The following is a 20,918-nucleotide window of genomic DNA, read 5'->3' as shown; positions in this document are numbered from 1 at the left end:
GTGGCCCTGTTGGCCTGGACACAGAGTCCTGTGTTTCTGCTATTCTCTTTCTGAAATTCTCATTAGTTATATCTTAGACCTCCTAGATTGACCTCCTATTTATCTTTTCTAGTTTCTTTTTGTTTTCTCCTTCTGGAAGATTTCTATTGGGGTCTTAAAGTTTGGCTTCCACATTTCTAATTTCCAAGAACCCTTTGTTATCTGAACGTCTTTAAATTTCAAACAATTATTTCATAGATGTAATGCCCCCTCTTCTCTCCTTTGAGGTAAGAACTTGTCTTTACTTGTCTATTCCCTGCATTGCCTTCAAGTTGCTTTTTCTTCCTGTTTTGTTCTCATTCATGTTCAGGTGTTCCTGAAGTCTTTGGTGATCCTAAGCCATCTAATTCGCATTTAAGAAGGGAACACTAAGAAGATGGCTGGACCGGGTGCGATGGCTCACGCCTGCAATCCCAGCATTTTGGGAGGCTGAGGCGGGCGGATTACGAGGTCAGGAGATCGAGACCACGGTGAAACCCTGTCTCTACTAAAAATACAAAAAAAAAAAAAAAAAAATAGCCAGGTGTGGTGGCGGGTGCCTGTAGTCCTAGCTACTCAGGAGGCTGAGGCAGGAGAATGGCATGAACCTGGGAGGCGGAGCTTGCAGTGAGCCGAGACAGCGCCAATGCACTCCAGCCTGGGTAACAGAGCGAAACCCTGTCTCAAAAAAAAAAAAAAAAAAAGAAGATGGTTGGAAGTTCCCTGCACATGCGCAAGGTCAAGAGTAGCCTTTGCCTCTCCAGGGAGGAATCCTTCAGTCAGTTCTCTGCCCCAGGCCTGGTTAGGGAGACTTTCACTACTCAGTCCCTCACAGTCTGCTGGGCCCACTGTCCCCAAGTAAACCTCAAGTCTTTTCCTAGACTGCCAGGTGAGGAGGGGTATTCAGGGGGCTAAATGCTCACGTTTAGTTTCATCTATGTTCCCTGGGGCCTCAGCATGTCTTCAGAGGCCCTGGTGCTTTCCATCTCTCAGATGTGAGTTTGCTCTGCAAATGAGGGTGCTTTTAGTTGGCTCCTCCTGGCTAAGATTAGGTCTCAGCCTTTTCTGATTTGCTGGCTGCATCTATTTTCCATCTTCAAGATTTCATAGGTATCTCTTCCTTCCTGTTCTTTGTTAGTTTATTCATACGTTAACTGTATTGAAAACTAAGTGGCATTCTATCAAGACAGAGTTAGAACAACTAGAATACTCCACGAGCATCTTTTGAGGCGCAACAATTCAATAGCTACAATGAATATACTGGAAAACTAAAGATGGGAAAGTATTCCCAAGATCATAAGCTTTTATTTGTCATAAACATAACTTTGAAGAAAATAAAATTCTGACCCTTATTCAAAGATCATTTCACTTGATTACTTTACAGTTATGTCAGTCAACACACTAGCCACTGGGTCTTATGGGTTGAATATGGTCTCAAATTTCATTTACTGAAATCCTAGCCCCAAATACCTCTGAGGGTGACCTTATTTGGAAATATGGTCACTGCTGATATAATTGGGAGGAGGTCATACTGGAGTTGGGTGGGTCCTTAATCTAATATGACTGGTGTCCTTCTGAGATGGGGAAATGTGAACAGACAGACATGCATGCACACAGAGGGAGCGCCACGTGAAGACTGAAGTTACGCTGCCAAAAGCCAAGAGCAAGGCCTGGAACAGACCCTTCGTTAGTGCCTTCAGAAGGAGCCCAGTCCTGCTAACACATTGACCTGGGACTTCTAGCCTCCAGAGAAGTGAGACAATAAATTCTGTTGCTTAAGTCACTCCATTTGTGTCATCTTTGTTACGGCAGCTCTAGTAAACAAACACACTGGGTAAACAAGACTCAGTATGTGTATTTAGGGAGCATATATACCCTGAGACAGCATCCAATGTAGAGAAACAGGATTACAATGTAAGGTGCACGCTGTGAATGTGAGGTGAGGACATGAAGGCAGTGAGCATGCTGCAACTGAGAAGAGCTGTAACAGAGGCATGCACGGACTTGGCACAGCAGAGCAACAGCTATGGGGGAAGAGGGGCTGAGCCTTCACGACTCTTCGCCAAGGAAACTGTGCTTGGCCTCCCTTCCAGTGTGTGCTTGACTGTGCCATGCATACTTCAGAGGGTAGAAGGGTGTGATCAGGAAAGATTAAGTATAGACAGGAGGCCAGTTAGGAAGCCACTGCATTCATCCAGGTGAAAGATGATGAACAAAGGCAGGAGCAGTGTGAATACGGAAGGGACAAACGAGAAATACTTGGACAGGGGACATGAAGGAAGGGTCGGAATGAGTCCAGCTTTCTAATTCTGACAACTGGGAGAATGGCAAGGCTAACAGCCAAAGAAATCGAAGAGGGGCTGTAGGGAGGGGACTGAGGATTGGAGACTGACAAACTTCAGTTTTGAGTGCATCTCACTGGAAGGACTCACAGCTTACCAAGTGCTGCATTTTCTGTCCACCAGACAAAAAAGAGAATGGACGTTCCAGAGGGTAATGTGAGCTGCAATTATGGATTTTCTATTCATCACCAGGCTGGAAGAATTTTAAGCCCAGAGATTAGGCAGAACCGCCTAGGGAGACTGTGCAATGTGAAAAAAGAAGGCAGTCTCTATTTTCTACAGGTATATTATTAATATTATAAGTTGGGAGTCTTTCTGAACAAGTATCAAAAGAAAAAAAAAAAGGACACAAATTATGACCGAGATACTTAAGTTTTTAACATAATTTTATTTTACTTTTCGTATTATTTTAAATGTTGTTAAAAACTTAAGGATCTCGGTCATTCTGGAGTGTCTTCTTCATGGACTAGACTGCCTGAGGTCTCAAAATTTAAAGTTAGTGAAGCAGAGAAGATGACATTTGCTTTTCCTGGAAAACTTCTGGAGCAAGCCTGAGTATCTGGTGTTGCTTGCTCTAAGAACCTTCTTATTTCCTTCCAGTTTATATGCCTAGATGATTCTCATTGCTAATTCACTGTACATGAACTCCTCAATCACGTCAAGAACAAAGTCAGAGATTTTCCCAAAGCTAGACTCTTCAGAGGTCTCTTACTCCCAATTTCAGCTAACTTCTTGGAAAAACTCTATGTTTCCTTACCAGTGCTTGCAGCCTTCCCTGAACAATGATTTTCTTAAAATTGTATGGCTTTTTCCCCCCTGAAAAATCAAACCATCCTTTCCTTTTCCTAAAAATTCCTTCCTTTGATGACTTACAGATATCACCCAGACCAAGTTTAACAAATTATGCTAAGTGAATGGGGTAATTTTGGGGCCACCTGAATTCAAGTTACAATAATATGCCTCATGCATCCACATTTTGTGACAAGTTCAGCATCTTCACTCACTACACATACACACAGAAAACTACACATAAAAACTGCTTGGCTGGGAGCTTATCAGGCTTGAGTCTGTGCTCTGTATTTAATCTTTTAAAAGCAATACTTAAAATATTTTAATCTGATTTTAATCTGTCCTGAATACAATTCCTGTTGTTTAAAAACAACACTAACCAACATTGAGTTTCAATGACTTTTATCAATTCACAAGATTAATCTTTCAAAACGATAGCCCAGCGGGATTTTTTTTAATGTAGATCCTGAGGAAGCTAATCAAGCCACAAATAATTCTTCTAATAGGGGTGGGGAGAAGTGGCTAGAGGGAAAAGCATTCTATAGTATTAAGAAGAAAGCCTCTTCAGAAGAGGATAAGGGGCAGGGTGGAGTCCAACCAATCACAGGGCGATTCTGCTATGAAATGTGGTTTCTGGTTCACTTGAAATCTGCCATGGTGTTAAATATTTACTACAAAAGATCACTTCAAAGCAACGTTCTCTTTTCCTCGTTTTCAACAAAGGCTGAAAACTCAACTGCCTCTACATCAAAGACAGGGAACAGGGAGCTGGAGGGTTAAGACAAAAATGGAGACCCACACCCAGCCCCCTGGGCGGTGGGGGAGACCACAGGCTCTCTTCACCAACTGAAGTGGGGCTGCCGCTACTTAGCCCCTGCTGCCAGAATGTTCTAATTTCTTTAAAACCGGAGTGGAATTTTTCTGTTAAAACCCATGATCTTTGGAAATGGATATATTTACTTTGAATTTAAGATACAAGGAAGGTCAAACGTAACAGCCAAATAAAACACAAGGACAGGCCACATTCTGCCTGCAGGCTGCAGTTCTTCAATCTCAACTTCAGGTTACGTACTAGGTATCACAGTGAGGACGCTGATGACAGTTACTCTAAAATAATAAAATTCAAACACCTTACACTCAAAAGCCATAGTGTAAACTAAAATTAATTGTATTCTGTTAATTACAAACTTACAGTAATTAACTTTAAAGTTCTATGGCATTTGAGGGTTAGAAGACAATATTGTTAAGATGACAAGACTACCTAAAACAATCTACAGATTCAATGCAATACTTCATATCCCAATAGCGTTCTGTTTCGTTTTTTTACAGAAACAAAAAAATCCATCTTAAATCTCACAGTCTTGAGAAAGAACAAAGACTCATACTTCCTGATTTCAAAACTTACTACGAAGCTACACTAATCAAGCAGTGTGATACTGACATAAAGACAGACGTTTGGAATAGAGAGCCCCGAAATAAACCCTCACATATATGGTCAATTCATCTGCCAGGACAATTCAATGGGGATGCAACAAATGTTGCAGACTGGATAGCAACTTGCAGAAGAGTGAAGCTGGACCCTTACCTTAAACCATATGCAAAATTGAACTCCATGTACCCTAAAACTTAAAAGTATTAAAAAAAAAAAAAATTTTGAACTCAAAATGGATAGAAGACCTAAGCTTAAGAGCTAAGATTATAAAACACTTAGAAAACGACTTAGGAGAAAAGCTTCATAACGTTACATTTCACAATGATTTCTTTAAAATGACACCAAAACTACAAGCAACAAAAAAATACACTGGAATTCATCAAAGTTAAACTTTTGTGCATCAAAGGACACCACTGAGAGTGAAAACACAAACTGCAAAATGAGAGAAAATATCTACAAATCACATATCTAATTAACATCCAAAATATATAAAGAACTCCGACAGCTCAACAATAGCAACAAAACCATCTAATTTGAAAATGGGGAGAGGACTTGAATAGACATTTTTCCAAAGAAGATACACAAATGGTCAACATGAAAAGATACTCAACATCACTAGTTATTAGAGAAATGCAAATCAAAACAATAAGATACTGCTCCACACCCATTAGGATGGCTATTACTTGAAAAAGGAAAATAACTGTTGGCAAGGATGTAGAGAAATTGGAACCCTTGTCCACTGTCAGTGGGACTGTAGAACAGTACAGTCACTGTGGAAAACTGTGGCAATTTCTCAAAAATTTAAACACAGAATTACTATATGATGCAGCAGTTTCACTTCTTAGTAAATATCTCAAAGAACCGAAAGCAGGGACTCCCACATCTACATCTACACCAATTTTCATAGCAGCATTGTTTGCAGTAGCCAAAAGGTAGAAACATCCCCAAGTGTCCATTAACAGATGAATGAACAAGTAGTATATATGCACAATGGAATATTACTCAGTCTCGAAAAGGAATGAAATTCTGATGCACGAGCTTTGAAAATATTATACTAAAGAAAATACACCAAACTCAAAAGGACATATTTTATGATTTCACTTACTTGAGCCCTAGAATAGGCAAATTCATAGAGAGATTACCAGGAGCTGGGGGATCGAGGGGAATAGAAAGTTAGTGTCTAATGGGTACAGGGTTTCTGTTTGGAGGAAAAAGTACTAAAAATGGACAGCGGAGATGGTTGCACAACACAGTGGATGTCCTTAATGCCACCGAATTGTACACTTAAAAATAGTTAAAATGAAAGTGCTCCCTCTTTAATATTTTGGAAGACTATGAGAAGGAATGGTGTTAATTCTTTAACGTTTAGAATTCTCCAGTGAAGTCTTCTGATCCTGAGCTTTCCTTAGTTGGAATTTTTTTTTTTTTTTTTGGTTTCTTTTGATATGGAGTCTTGCTCTGTTGCCCAGACTACTGGAGTTCAGTGGCACCATCTCAGCTCACTGCAACCTCTGCTTTCCAGGTTCAAGCGATTCTCCTGCCTCAGCCTCCCAAGTAGCTGGGATTACATGCACGTACCACCATGCCTGGCTAATTTTTTTGTATTTTTAGTAGAGACAGGGTTTCACCACGTTGGCCAGGCTGGTCTCAAACTCCTGACCTCAGGTGATCAACCCACCTCGGTGTCCCAAAGAGCTGGGATTACAGGCATAAGCCACCGCACTTAGCCTGTTGTGAGGTTTTTGATTACTGACTCAATCTTCTTATTTGTTATTGGTCTGCTCAAGTTTTCTATTTCTTCGTGATTCAGTCTTGGTAGTTTGTACGTTTTTAGAAATTTATCAATTTCTTCTAGGTTATCCAATTTTTTGGCATACAACCGTTCATAGTACTCTCATGATACTTTTTACGTGGTATCAGTTGTAATGTCTCCTCTTTCATATCTGATTTTGTGTCTTCTGTTATTTCTTAGTCTGGCCAAAGGTTTGTCAATTTTACTTATCTTTTCAAAAACCCAACTTTTACTTTTTTTCTATTTTTTTTTCTACTCTGCTTTCATTTATTCTGTTGCAAATTATTTTCTTCCTTCTGCTCACTTTGGGATTAGCTTATTCTTTTTCTAGTTTGAAGGGTACAGTTAGGCTGTTTGAGATCTTTCTTATTTTTTAATGTAGGCATTTACTGCTATAAACTTCCCTCTCAGTGCTGCTTTTGCTGCATCCCAGGGGTTTCGGTATGTTGTGTTTTCATTTGTTCAAAACATTTTCTAATTTCCCATTTGATTTCTTCTTTGGCTCAATGGTTAAGAGTGTTGTTTAACAAGGGTGTGTTTAATTTCCACTCATCTTATGAAGCCAGCATTACCCTAATAACAAAATAGGACTAAGACACTACAAAAAAAGAAAAATATAGATCAATATCCCTGATGATCACAGATGCAACGGTTCTCAACAAAATAGTAGCAAATGGAATCAGACAACACATTAATAAGATCATACACCTGATCAAGTGGGATTTATCCCTGAGATGCAAGAATGGTTCAACATACACATACCAAAAAATGTGGCATATCACACATTAACAGAATGAAGGACAAAAATCATATGATCCCCTCAAAAAATGCAGAAAAAGCATTTTTAAAACTTCAATCTTGTTTCATAATAAAATTCTCAACAAATGGCCAGGCACGGTGGCTCACGTCTGTACTCCCAGCATTGTGGAAGGCCGAGGCAGAGGTACCGCGTGAGCCCAGGAGTTCAAAACCAGCTTGGGAAACATGGCAAAACCAGTATCTATACACACATACCAAAAAAATTAATTAGCCAGACATGGTGGCACACACCTGTGGTCCCAGCTACTCTGGAGGCTGAGGTGAGAGAACTGCTTGAGCCTTGGAGGTTGAGGTTGCAGTGAGCCATGATTATGCCACCGCACTCCAACCTGGGCGACAGAGTGAGACTCCATCTCAAAAATAAATAAATAAAATAAAAAATAAAATGGTAATAAAAAAAGTAAAATTAGATAAATGGGACTACGTCAAACTAAAAAGCGTATACGAAGCTTTGGCAAAAGAAACAATAAAGTAAAAAGGCAACCTACAGAATGGGAGAATATATTTGCAAACCCTCCATCTGATAAAGAATTAATATGCAAAATATATAAGGAACTCAGAAAACTCAAAGGCAAAAAAAACCCAAAAGTCTGATTTAGAAAACAAGCAAAGGGCTTGAATAAACATTTCTCCAAGAAGACACAGAAATGACCAAGAGGTACACGAAAAGATGCTCAATATCACCAATTACCCAATAAATGCAAATTAAAACATCCCCTCACACCTGTTAAAATGGCTCTATATTTATAAAAATAAGTATTTGCAAGGATGTGGAGAAATCGGAACTCATATGCTGCTAGTGAAAAAATGGTGCAGCCACTATGGAAAATAGTATGAAGGTTCTTAAAAAATTAGAAGTAGAATTACCGTATGATCCATCTATCTCACATCTGCATATACTGCCAAAAGAATTAAAATCATTATCCCAGACAGACAGATGCGTTCCCAAGTTCACTGCAGAATTACTGACAATAGCCAAGACATGGAAACAACTTAAATGTCCACTGAGAGATGAATGGATAAGGAAAATGCAATATACACATAAAATGAAATATTGTTCAGCCTTAAAAAAAAAAATTTAAATCCTGCCACATTCAACAACATGGATGAGCCTAGAGAACATTATGCTAAGTAAAATAAACAAGTCACAAAAAGACAAGTACTGCATGATTCCACTTATATGGGATATCTAAAATAATCAAATTCAAAGAACTGTCACTGACACGGGCTGAAGGGAGGAAAAAACAGTTGCTGTTCAACAGGTATAAAGTTTCCATTTTGCAAGATCCACAAGTTCTAGAGATTTGCTGTATAACGTTTTATCTACAGTTAACAATACTGCATTGTGCACTTAAAAATTTAAGAGCAGATCTCATGTTAAGTGTTCTTACCACAAAAAAATGTTTTAAGGCAGGGCTTGGTGGCTCACACCTGTAATCACAGCACTTGGGGAGGCCGAGGCAGGACTGCTTGAGGCCAGGAGTTCAGGACCAGCTTGGGCAACAGAGCAAGTCCCCATCTCCACAAAAAAAATGTGGTCCCAGCTACTTGGGAGGCAGAGGCGGGAGTCATTTGAGCCCAGGAGGTCGAAGCTCTAGTGAGCTATGACTGTGCCACTGCACTCTGGCCTGCGCAACAGAGTGAGACCATGTCTCAAAAAGAAAAGTTTTAATGGTTAATATATTTTATGTGTATTTTACCAGACACACAAAAAGATCTGTGGACTTTAGGCTATTCAATTTAGAAAATGCTTACGTCTTGTGGCTGACAAGTGTAAAACATCTGGAAGGAAACATTATAAATCAGTAAGAAAACAGATAAGCTAGATTTTTAAAATCTGTATATGAAAAGCTTCCACCACCTCTTTCTGGGGATGCTGTCTATAGGCAATGAGGCTGACACACAGTCACAGGCTTTCCTACAGTACAGCCTCTAACAAAACTAGGCTGTCCCAAATGCACCAACACCTGCAGCGGCGTTGCCCAGGCTGACTTAGAGGGCTCCATGCTGGGAGACCGGGAGTTCCTATGAGGTTATCCAAAACAAAACACGTGGCATTGGGGCCTACGGTGGTTCCATTTGTTTTGTGTTTGTGACCAGATCAAGCGTGCTTTCCTTATTGAGAAGCAGAAAATCAGTGTGAAAGTATTAAAAGCACAAGCAGAGTCAGAAAATTAAATAAAAAACTGAGGTCAGATGAGGTGGCTCATGCCTGTAATCCCAGCACTTTGGGAGGCTGAGGCACGTGGATCACCTGAGGTCAAGAGTTCAAGACCAGACTGGCCAACAAGGTGAAACCCCGTCTCTACTAAAAATACAAAAATCAGCTTGGCATGATGGCTGGCACCTGTAAGCCCAGCTGCTCAGGAGGCTGAGGCAGGAGAATCACTTGAACCTGAGAGGCAGAGGTTGTAGTGAGCCAAAATCGTGCCACTGCACTCCAGCCTGGTCAACAAGAGCAAAACTCTGTCTCAAAAACAAACAAACAAAAAAAATGAGGTTTTGAGTAACAAAAATTAAAAGGCTAAATTAATAAAATCTGTATGAGAAGACGGGAAAAGTGCTGACTACCATTTCTCCAACAGAAAAAGTTTCTTCTAGTTATTATATCATCTTAGGAACCATGTGGTGCCTTCAGCTATGGTGTTATTTGTTCTGTCACAATGCCCGCATATAGCAATTTCATAAATGTTTGCTAATGATGATGACTATGAAGAGCCTCAAATGAACCAATGACCACAGTCTTCCACTTTCAATCAAGTCCTTTCTAGAGGTTCTTTTAAATGCCAATGAGATATAGCTACAATGATTTTTTTAAAAGATATCCACAGTATGCTGTTTACATTAGAGAAAAATGAGAAACTTACATGTTCAGTTACAAAAGAATCAAATAAATCACAAAATAGGCAGTCCTCTACTTTCACATAAGGTATATTTCTGTAAACCTGAACAAGTTGCAAACATATGCATGCCATTTGGGGATTCTGCTACCAGCAATATAGTAATTTATCAGATCCCAATTACTTCCAGTGTTTTAGGGGGAAAAATGCCCTTGAAAATTTATTTCCAGCATTTTATAGCCAATCCTTAATTTTTTCCACATAATTGAGCCCACTGAGTATTTACATAAGTTCAAAGAAACTACCTAGAAAAACACCAAAAAAGCACCAATTACCACCATGTGCTTCTTATCAATAAAATAAATATTTTTCCCTCCTTTTTATCACTCTTATAAAATGAGGGCAAAATGCAGTAAAATATTCAAGTAACAGTTCAATACTACTGCAAATATCCAATCACTGGCTAGTAGGCAAAATCCCTATGCAATAACTCAAAATGTTCACATAATAGTTTACTCAAATCCAAATTCACAGTATGAATAGCTATTTAGAGGGATGAATGTTGTATATTTCAAACTGCAGGGTGTTCGAAAGCCCCAAACCATGAAGGGTGAAGCCCAAAAAAGCTATACACGTCATAAAATATGTAATGGCCCGGAAATTATTCAGTATGTTAAATGAAGAAAAAAATGGGTTATACACACACGAGGTGAAATCTACTCAGAGTAGTGAAGAGGCACAGAAAACAAAACCAGAAAAACAAAATAGTTTTTTATCTGAAGGGTAAACTGCAGTTTTGTTTTTTGGGGGTTTGTTTTTTGTTTTGGCCAAAACTGTATTTTCTAAATTTTTCGTAATAACTTGGAGAACTTAAAGGTTTGGAGTTTGTAGCTCAAAGCGTATGAATCTAGAAAGATAAATCAGAAACTGACATGACTCTACAGAGTTCAGTTTATGGTCATCACAGTCCAGGAACTTACAGTAAGATCCTGGATTGCTAGTGTCCTCAGGCTCCAGGCAGAATGAAAACTTTTGTCTGGAACACACGTTAGCCTAGACCTCAAATTAATCAATCTGTAAGCGCCTATATAAATAAAATGTCTGGCCAGGCATGGTGGCTTATGCCTGTAATCCTAGCACTTTGGGAGGCCAAGGTGGGTGGATCACTTGAGGTCAGGAGTTTGAAACCAGCCTGGCCAACATGGTGAAACCCCATCTCAACTAAAAATACAAAAATTAGCCAGGCATGGTGGCTGGCACCTGTAATCCCAGCTACTCAGGAGGCTGAGGCAGGAGGCACCTGAATCCAGGAGGCAAAGGTTGAGCCAAGACCACACCACTGCACTTCAGCCTGGGCAACAGGGTAAGATTCTGTCTCAAAAAATATAATAGTAATAAAGGCAATGCTCCCTTCCCCCAAAACTTACGAGGCTATTAACTTTGAAATCAGAACTTGACAAGTATATTACAAAAAGAGAAAAATTACAGGTCAAACTCACTTACTAGCAAGGAAGCAAAACTCTCGAACAAAATTTTTGCAAACCAAATCCAGAAAATAAACCAAGTCTGGTTCATTTGAGGAATGCAAAGTTCCTTACACACTGCACTATCAAAATTAAATTCGTATGATCATCTGATACTTGTCAAAAAAAGATGTTTAAAAAAACTCAACATTCATTCATGACAAGAATCTTTGGCAAACCTAGAATATGAACTCTTCCCTATCTGATAAAGGGTCTGGTATCTACAAAAAAACTACAAGTAACATATAAATTGTAAAAACAGTTTCCCTCTGAGAGAAGTCAGACTAAGATACTAGCTACTATCATCTCTATCTGAACATTTTAAATGGGGCAGCAAAGCAAGAAAAAGAAATAAAAGTTACAAGGATTGAATGGAAAGAAATAGAACTGTCACAATTCACAGAATATACTCAGAAAAACTCAAAGTTACAGATAAATTATTATAATTAGTATACAAGTTTAGCAAGGTTACTGGATACAAGGTCAATCTGAAAAATAGCAATTGCATTTTCCACAACCGCACAAACCAACAACAAAAAATCTTAAAGATGCCATTTATAATAGCATAAAAAAGACCAAATACCTATGAATAAATCTAACAAAAGATATACAAGATCTCTATGCAGAAAGCTACCAAACATTGAATGGAGAATTATAGAGGGCCTAAATAAAATACATGCCATGGGCTGGGCACAGCGGCTCACGCCTGTAATCCCAGCACTTTGGGAGGCCAAGGCAGGAGGATCATTTGAGGCCAGGAGTTTGAGACCAGCCTGACTAACATGGTGAAATGCCCTCTCTATTATAAATACAAAAATTAGCCAGGCATGGTGGTAGGTGCCTGTAATCCCAGCTACTCAGAAGGCTGAGGCAGAAGAATCACTTGAACCCGGGAGACAAATGTTGCAGTGAGCAGAGACTACACCACTGCACTCCAGCCTGGGCAACAGAGCAAGACCCTGTCTCAAAAATAAATAAATAAATAAATAAATAAAATACATGCCATGTTCCTGGATTGGAAAACTCAGTACTTGAAAAATGTCAATTTTCCCCCAACTCAACTATAGACCCAAAGCAAAACCAAAATCCTAACAAGAAGCTGTTTTGGTAAAATGTGGCAAATTTATGTGAAAAGAAAAGGGTTACGGGAAGAGCTAAGATGCTATTCAAGACAAGCAGGTAGAAAAGCTTGATCTAGTAAATATAAAATGTTATTATACAATAATTAAAACAATGTGGAGTTGGTGCAAGGATAAACAAAGAGATCAATGGAATAGAAGGGAGAACCCAGGAACAGATTCACACAAAGGGAGATACTTGATTACAAGGGTGACAGAGCCAAGCAGAAGGGAAGGGATGACTTGACAATAAATGGTGCAGGCCACTATCCATAAACAGAAATGAAACGGCCCCTAACTTCACATCTACACAAAAATCCAGGTAAATTATTGCTCCAAATAAATGTGAAAGGCAAACTAATAAAGTTCCTCATTGACAATACAGGAGACTATCGTTATATCCTCAGGGTAGGAAAAGACTTCTCAAATGGGATATACAAAAAGCACCTACTATAATAAATAAAAAAAACAAAAAAAGGAAAGAAGAAACTAAAAGATTAGACATTAAAATTAAGAACTTCTTCAAAAGACATCATTAAGAGAATGAAAAAGCAAACCACAGAGAGAACAGCATTATCTTAATAACCTCAAACTGGAAACGACTCAAACGTCCATCAACAGCAGAACAAACTGAGGTTTATTCATATAATGGAGTACTATGCAGCAACGGAAATGAGTGACCACAGCTACACTCAATACACGTGGCTGTCAAAAATGTGTATAGTGAAAGAGACCAAATGCATAAAAATATATACTGAATGATTCCACTTATATGAAGCTAAAAAAAAGAAAAAAAGGAAAACTGAACTACAGTGTTTACAGATGAATGCATGGGAGGTAATACTATAAGGAAATACAAAAAGTAATTACCATAAAGTCAGAGGAGCAGTTAACTCCCGAGCAAGGAAGGAAAGGAGACACTGGCAGTGTTTTATTTCTTGACCTCAGTGGTAGTTACACAAGTGTTTCATTTACAAAAACAAACTGAGCTTTTTGTTTTTCTTTTTCTTTTGTGTACTTTTAAATTTTGAAAAGCTCAAAAATACTCAAGTGCTTTCAATACTGGGTAGAAGCAGCAAGAGTGGCTGGCACTTTCCTGAGTAAGGGGCTATCTTTACTTTCAGTTCAAATAGCTTGACATTCTTACCTTCTAAAATCATCACAGTATGCACAAATAATTAACACTATGTGTTGATAAATGTGTGTTACAACTCTAACAACAGCCTAAGCAAATGTAATGAAAACATGAATGGAAATGTAAACTCCTACCTCAAGAGTTACTTCTTGAAAGTTCAAATGAGGGTTTTATTGGTAATGTTATATTTCTGTATCCAGTGGGGTTTTTTTAAGGCTAAAACATACATGAGAAATAAGATTCAACAAAACTGGGGCCTGGACATAGGGTCTTTTTTACATGTTTAATTATCCTATGTGGGGAATGCTCATAACTAAAGGGAGTAAAATAAAAGCTCTAATAGCTCACCCCTCCGGGTAAAAATCCTGCTTCAGCCTAAGCAAGTTACATGTTTAGCCTTCCAGAGACAAGCATAAAATATGTGAAAATACTAACGATCTTTGCTACCACCACTAATCTCATATTTTCTTATCTAGGCGAAATACCTCCCTCACAGTCCATTCACATTTTATGTCAAATTTTTCACATTCTTCACCATTCTAGTCATTCTGTCTTGGATAGCATTATCCCTTTAAAATGATAGCATTATCTCAGATCTAACAAATGCACTGTGATGTCTCAGATCTAACTTAACCCACAGGTAATTTCTTCAGAAGACATTACTTCCTTCTCTTCCAGCCACCCCAGCTACATAACTTCCCAGACAGGGAACACCCCTGTAGCAGACACTGGATTCTCACCAACATCCACAGCTTTCTTTTCCAACCAAGCCCAACTTTTTGTTGTTGTTGTTAAGAGGTATCACCATCTGATAAGCCAACCTGATTCGAGGCTGCACCCTCCTCCTCCTGGCCACATGCTTCAGAAAGCAGGCCCTGAGAAGTGTAAGTCTGTGGAGGCAGTACCATTCCCCTTGCCAAGGCTTGCTTTGGCTAGAAGCATCTGATACACTTCTGTCCAGTGACACCTGAGGGGTCCTATGCTGGTGGGCTTTGAGAAAGGTTTATTCACTCTTAAAAGGAGATACATACAGGAAGAGACCATCTCTTCCTCCTCTGGACATTATTGTATCAGAGCATGTCCCCTAGTGTTGCAGCAGCAATTCCACAACCACTAGGAGAGTGCACCCAAGGAAGGCAGGGGAGAAGGGGGGTGGGGACAGCTCAATTAAGCAACCTGTAAGTGCCCCACTCCACATACTAAGTAATATTTTTCTGGACCACAATCTTACCCTCATCACACTGGTCACTGGCCACTGATTGAGTATCTGGTGCTGGCAGCCTTCTCTCTTCCAAATAATCCCACACCTTGATTTTGATAAAAATCTCTACAGGGAGCCATAATTTCTTTTCTTAAAATTGTAGGTCAGAATACAAAAATGACACAGCTTACTACTAAAAAAAAGAGAACTTCAACATAATATAAAAAGACACAAAAGAGTTGGGCCCGCAACGGCTCATGCCTATAATCCCAGCACTTTGGGAGGCTGAGGCGGCTGGATCACTTGAGGTCAGGAGTTCGAGACGAGCCTGGCCAACATGGTGAAACCCTGCCTCTACTAAAAATATAAAAATTAGCCGGGCATGGGGGAACACACCTGTAATCCCAGCTTCTCAGGAGGCTGAGGCACGAGAATCGCTTGAACCCAGGAGGCGGAAGTTGCAGTGAGCCAAGATGGCACCAGTGCACTCCAGCCTGGATGACAGAGTGAGACTCCGTCTCAAAACAAACAAACAAAAAGGCCCAAAAAGTTTTTAAAAATCAGTGAATATCATTTGAATGACGCAAAAGAAAGAAAAATCAATGGAAAATGTAAAACAGCAAAGTCCCCTGTAATTACATACTTTAAAGGATCACTGTTAACCATATGGTTTACATTAATTCATAATATATCAGAACTTGTATGAAATTAGTTCCTTTTAAGGGAAACACTCATACCAGGTTTTGGTAATGCGAAAGACAGGTAGACATGAGTAAAAAGAAATCCACACCCAAAAGGCAAACATGAACCACGCTGACAGGACAGAGCAATAGGCTTAAATAGGACGGGCAGACTCCTTCCCCTAGTCGAGCTGTGTGATGTTCATCCCTTGGCCTCTACCGACTCCCTTTTTAGGTAGGGATAAGAATACTGAATTCACCAGACTGTTAGGGACTTATGTAGATAATTTACCCAAAGAGTTTGTTTTGTTTTTCTCTCCTTGTACATTAGAATCATCCAGGGAGCTTTTGAAACTGAGCATCCCAGAGGTACTCAATGACAATCTCTGGGGTTAGGGCCTAGAAATCACACACAAGTGCGTTTCGCAAAGTAAAAAGCACTATCCACATTTGTTTCTACTACTGCACTGTTTAGCACCTAGCACAGAACCATGTAACGGGTTTAATAAATACCAGTAGGATGAATTACAAATGAGAAGTCAGGTGATTTTCTAATCTTCATCTTCAAACAGATTACAGTTATGTTTTGAAAGACCTCATTTTGAAAAAAAGATCTTAGCCAAGTGTAGCGGTATGCACTGTCCTCCTAGTTACTCGGGAGGCTGAGGCAGGAGGATCACTTGAGCCCAGGAGTTTGAGGCCACAGTGAGCCATGATTATGCCACTGCACTCCAGCCTCGGTTAACAGTGAGACCGTCTCAAAAAATAAAAAATAAAAATAAAGACTTCACGATGCTTATGTAAGAAAAATTCCCTCAGCAAAAGCAATTATTACTTGTACTTGACACAAAGGACTGGAACTCACTTCTACTTGAATGTGCCTACCTAGTCCACCTTCCATCTTAGGCCATAAATCAATGTACAATACACTAAATTTAATTAAGCTTCAAGGTAATCTAGTTTATCTATCTAAAAACCAACCCATGAAAATTGAATTATAGGCAATTTAGAATTCTCTCTCAACTAGCCCCTCCATGGAAACTACAATTACTGTACAAAGATTTATCCTTACTTTCTGTCACACAGAAAACATTATTTTCTTTGAGTAGTTCATGTTAGCATAATTCTAAATAATAATTGTTAGGTGCTGGCTTCAATATGCAGTGGCCATTTTTATAAAATTTATGTACACGATGTATCTATTAATAGAAGGGTATACAACATTACAGTAAGGTTTCCCTGGGTAATATGATTTTAGGTCATTTTTCATTTCTTATTCGTTATCTGTACTTTTAAATTTCTTACAATGAATATGTACTACCTATAGAATTCTTCTGTTATTTTAGAAAGAAAATCCAAAAGCCTGAGAATTTAGTAAGAATAAATACAATTAATTAAACAATCTTGAAAGGGGCCGGGTGCCGAGGCTCACACCTGTAATCCCAGCACTTTGGAAGGCCAAGACAGGCGAATCACAAAGTCAGAAGTTCAGGACCAGCCTCGTCAACATGGTGAAGCCCCGTCTCTACTAAAAATACAAAAATGAGCCGGGCATGGTGGTGGGCTCCTGTAGTCCTAGCTACTTGGGAGGCTGAGGCAGGAGAGTCATTCGAACCCAGAAAGCGGAGGTTGCAGTAAGCCGAGACCGCGCCAGTGCACTCCAGCCTCAAAAAAAAAAAAACAAAAAAAAAAAAACACGTTTTCAAATGCTATAAAGAACATGATTGGGTCAACAAACTAGAAAACCGACAACATATAATATCCAAGTATTGTATCAATGTTAAATTTCATTAGGTTGATGACTGTACTAAGACTTATGTCTTTGGCTCTTAGAAAATATATACTGAAGTTCTTGGGGGTAAAGGGGATGATGTATGCACCTTACTCTCAAATAATTTGGCCAAAAATGCAATAATAGATAAAGCAAATGCTGACTAGAAAAAATGTTAACAATTGGTGAATCTGAGTAAAGAGTATGAAAATTGTACAATTTTTGCATTTTTTTATAAGATTGGAGACAGTGTCTTGCTCTGTCGCCCAGGTTGGAGTGCAGTGGCGCGATCTCGGCTCACTGTAATCTCCACCTCCAGGGTTCAAGTGATTCTCCTGCCTCAGCCTCCTGAGTGGCTGGGATTACAGGCACGCGCCACCACGCCCAGGCTGGAATGCAGTGGGGTGATCTCACCTCACTGCAAGCTCCGCCTCCTGAGTTCACACCATTCTCCTCCCAAGTAGCTGGCACTACAGGCGCCCGCCACCACACCCGGCTAATTTTTGTATTTTTAGTAGAGAGGGGGTTTCACCATGTTAGCCAGGATGGTCTCGATCTCCTGACCTCGTGATCCACCCGTCTCGGCCTCCCAAAGTGCTGGGATTACAGGCGTGAGCCACCGTGCCTGGTGATTAAAGTTATTTCTAAGTAAAACATTTTTAACTGAAAAAGTTTAAAAATCAACACATTCAAAATTGTTCTAACAAAAATATTTAAGATCATGTTGGGCCAACTTCCAGCAAGACTTTATTTGGAAAAATATATTTTAAAAATTGTGCTAATAAAAACATGCAGAACCAACTTTAAGCAAAATTTTAAATCAGCACCATCTAATGGAAATACAATGTGAGCCACATACATAGTATTAAATTTTCTGGGAACCATATTAGCGTTAAAAGAAATGGGTGAAATTAATTTTAATGTTTTGTTTAGCCCATGTCTAAAGTATTGTTTCAATTTAGTCAATACAAAAATTGAGATTTTAATTTTTCTACTAAATCTTCAAAATCTAGTGTGTATTTTATACTTCCAGTACATCTCAATTAAGAAGCTAAATATTCATAATACTTGATCTACATTTAGATTTCATAAAATGTACACTTAAAAAGTAGATTCGCACAACCAAATCATTTCAGTTAAAAGTTTTCCAATCACTGAATCAGTTTTTAAATGTAAACTTAAATTAATTAAAATTAAATAAAATGAAAAATTCACTCCTCAGCCACACTGGTCACCCTACAGGCTCAATAACCACACGTGGCCTGTGGCTACACCCTGGGAAAGCCCGGCTTTAGATGGTAAAACAAATTCCCTCTACAAAAGGAGGAATTAACTGATAAAATTTAAGTTTATCGTATTTGTCAAAAGATTTTTAAAATGCAGTTATGATAAAAATAATGGGCAGGGTGCCGTAGCTCACGCCTGTAATCCCAGCAACCTGGGAGGCCGAGGCAGGCAGATCACCTGAGATCAGGTGTTCCAGACCAGCCTGGCCAACATGGTGAAAGCCTGTCTCTACTAAAAATACAAAAATTAGCTGGGCGTGGTGGCGGGCGCCTGTAATCCCAGCTACCTGGGAGGCTGAGGCAGGAGAATCGCTTGAATCCGGAAGGCGGAAGTTGCTGGGAGCCGAGATCCCACCATTGCACTCCAGCCTGGGACACAGCGAGACTCTGTCTCAAAAAAAAAGATGATATTCCTATCAGAAGCACACCAAGGTTTCTCTCCAAGGTACAATTAGACATCTCCCATACCACCTGTCAGAAATACCAACACAAAGCCTTCTCGGCTCTGCCTCAGTTGTCATCCTTTAATTTGGATTTAAGTTTCCTAAAAATTGGCAATCAAATGGCCTTCTTTCTTTCAAATGTGGCAGAACACACTCAAGTTCCGGTTCTGAGGAGCCTAGTCATCTACTGCAGAGTACGTGGGATTTCAGCACAATACTGTCTCAGTCAGAAATGGGAGCATGCACACAGGAGAACTTGTGTCGGATTTAAGAGAGGAAGTGACCCTGAGTCCAGAGGTGGTGGTGTTTTTTTTTTAAACAGGTGTAAGAGATTAATTCAGTGAACACCAAGCAACACTAAAGATCTGCCAATCAATAATTCTGTGCCAAGCAACTTGATCAGGGATTTGGCCAGAATCCCTTTGGCTAATCTCAATCAGGGCCTTCCCAAAGACATCCTGATTTAGGCCATTCTCATCTAAATTAAGCTTCCACAGTCCCTTGCCTGACAGCAAATAAACAAAATCAAATCATATTCATGTGAATAAAATTCTGATAGCTTGACAAAAGGGCCCTTGAAAGATCATTTAGTAAGTGTGAGCAAAAATACAGCTCCAAAGAACAGGAGGTACCATAAAACCATTTTTCAGAAATGTTTAATTCCTACTTTCTTCAGTCATACTTTTCAAGTGAACGACGCTGTGGCTAACAAATTTAATACACAACAACGAATTCTGTTATTATTTTTTTCTCGCTGCACAAGTATTAATGAATTCCTTAAAACTGCGGAGTCCTTTACTGTGAATTCACTAATGCCTGAAATTACTCATACCAGTGGGAAGCGGGGTGCGAGTGTGAACGATGGTTTCTGACACCCGACCCACTAGTGAAGTCCCATCTTCCATACAAAATCCTTTATTTCTTCTCCCCATCTCACTCACCTAGCTGTTTTCATGCTACATCATATCAGGGATCACAGATACAACTCTGACCACTGTGTGGACATTGAAACAATCGCAATCCAAAATCCTCTGTAGATAAGCGTTAACCATTTCTCCTTAAACCTGAACTCCTTTCTTACCTTCACAGTCATAAAGCTTTAAACAGGATGAATACAAAGGTTTTAAGCCGTTCCATCAGAGAGGCTTTTTACTAGATTTATTTTTACCCGTGGAAATACTTGAACATTCTGTAGAAGTAAACATATTTTAAACCTGACGTCTTTAAAAGAAAGCTCTCAATTAATGCCTAATCAAATCCAGTCTTCAGGTCTCTCTGAAATTAGCTAAGTAGGCAGATACCAATTGTAATTTTTAAAAGAGCGAAGAGGGAGAAGAAATAAACGACACCAGAACTACACATTCCAGTCCAGCAGCTCAAGCACTACTTCGAGAAGGGAAGTAAAGATCAAGCCCGCCGTCTCCCTGGGCCACGGCAGGGCTCCTCCAAGGCTGCCCGCTCCGGCCCGCGCCGCGGCCGCCCCCGCCCCCGGCCCAGCCGCTTCGCCTTTCTCGCAGCGGGGATGCTCAGGGGGCGACCTCGAAGCACACCACTGCTGGAATTCTGACACCGAAAGAGGACGATATTTCCAAGAGTTTACACGCATTCGCGAGCACCTTCCCTACTCACTGAAACCCTCACGAAAGCGGTCAACGCACACAGAGCGGGTTTCCTCGGTCTACGGACGCCACTTAAAAATGCGCGTCCGCGCCCCGGCCCAGGGCGGCAG

The 20,918-nt window shown here is 39.8% G+C and overlaps 1 protein-coding gene across 6 annotated transcripts in view; it reads right to left on the bottom strand.

Annotated features, from left to right (window-relative positions):
* The window catches only part of APLP2 (amyloid beta (A4) precursor-like protein 2), a 73,983-nt gene that overhangs the window by 52,129 nt on the left and 936 nt on the right, over window positions 1-20,918 (bottom strand). The window contains exon 1 of one of the 6 annotated variants that reach the window (XM_011934689.1): window positions 20,848-20,918. The exons of the other annotated variants lie outside the window; for them this stretch is intronic. The gene's annotated coding sequence lies outside the window, so the exon portion shown is untranslated. The remainder of the gene's footprint in view (window positions 1-20,847) is intronic. 6 annotated transcript variants of the gene reach the window in all.

This window comes from Colobus angolensis, unplaced genomic scaffold, assembly GCF_000951035.1.
Source record: "Colobus angolensis palliatus isolate OR3802 unplaced genomic scaffold, Cang.pa_1.0 Scaffold137, whole genome shotgun sequence".
Lineage (NCBI taxonomy): Eukaryota > Metazoa > Chordata > Mammalia > Primates > Cercopithecidae > Colobus > Colobus angolensis.
The sequence above is the reverse complement of the archived record's forward strand: the minus strand, read 5'-3'. Positions and strand labels throughout refer to the sequence as shown.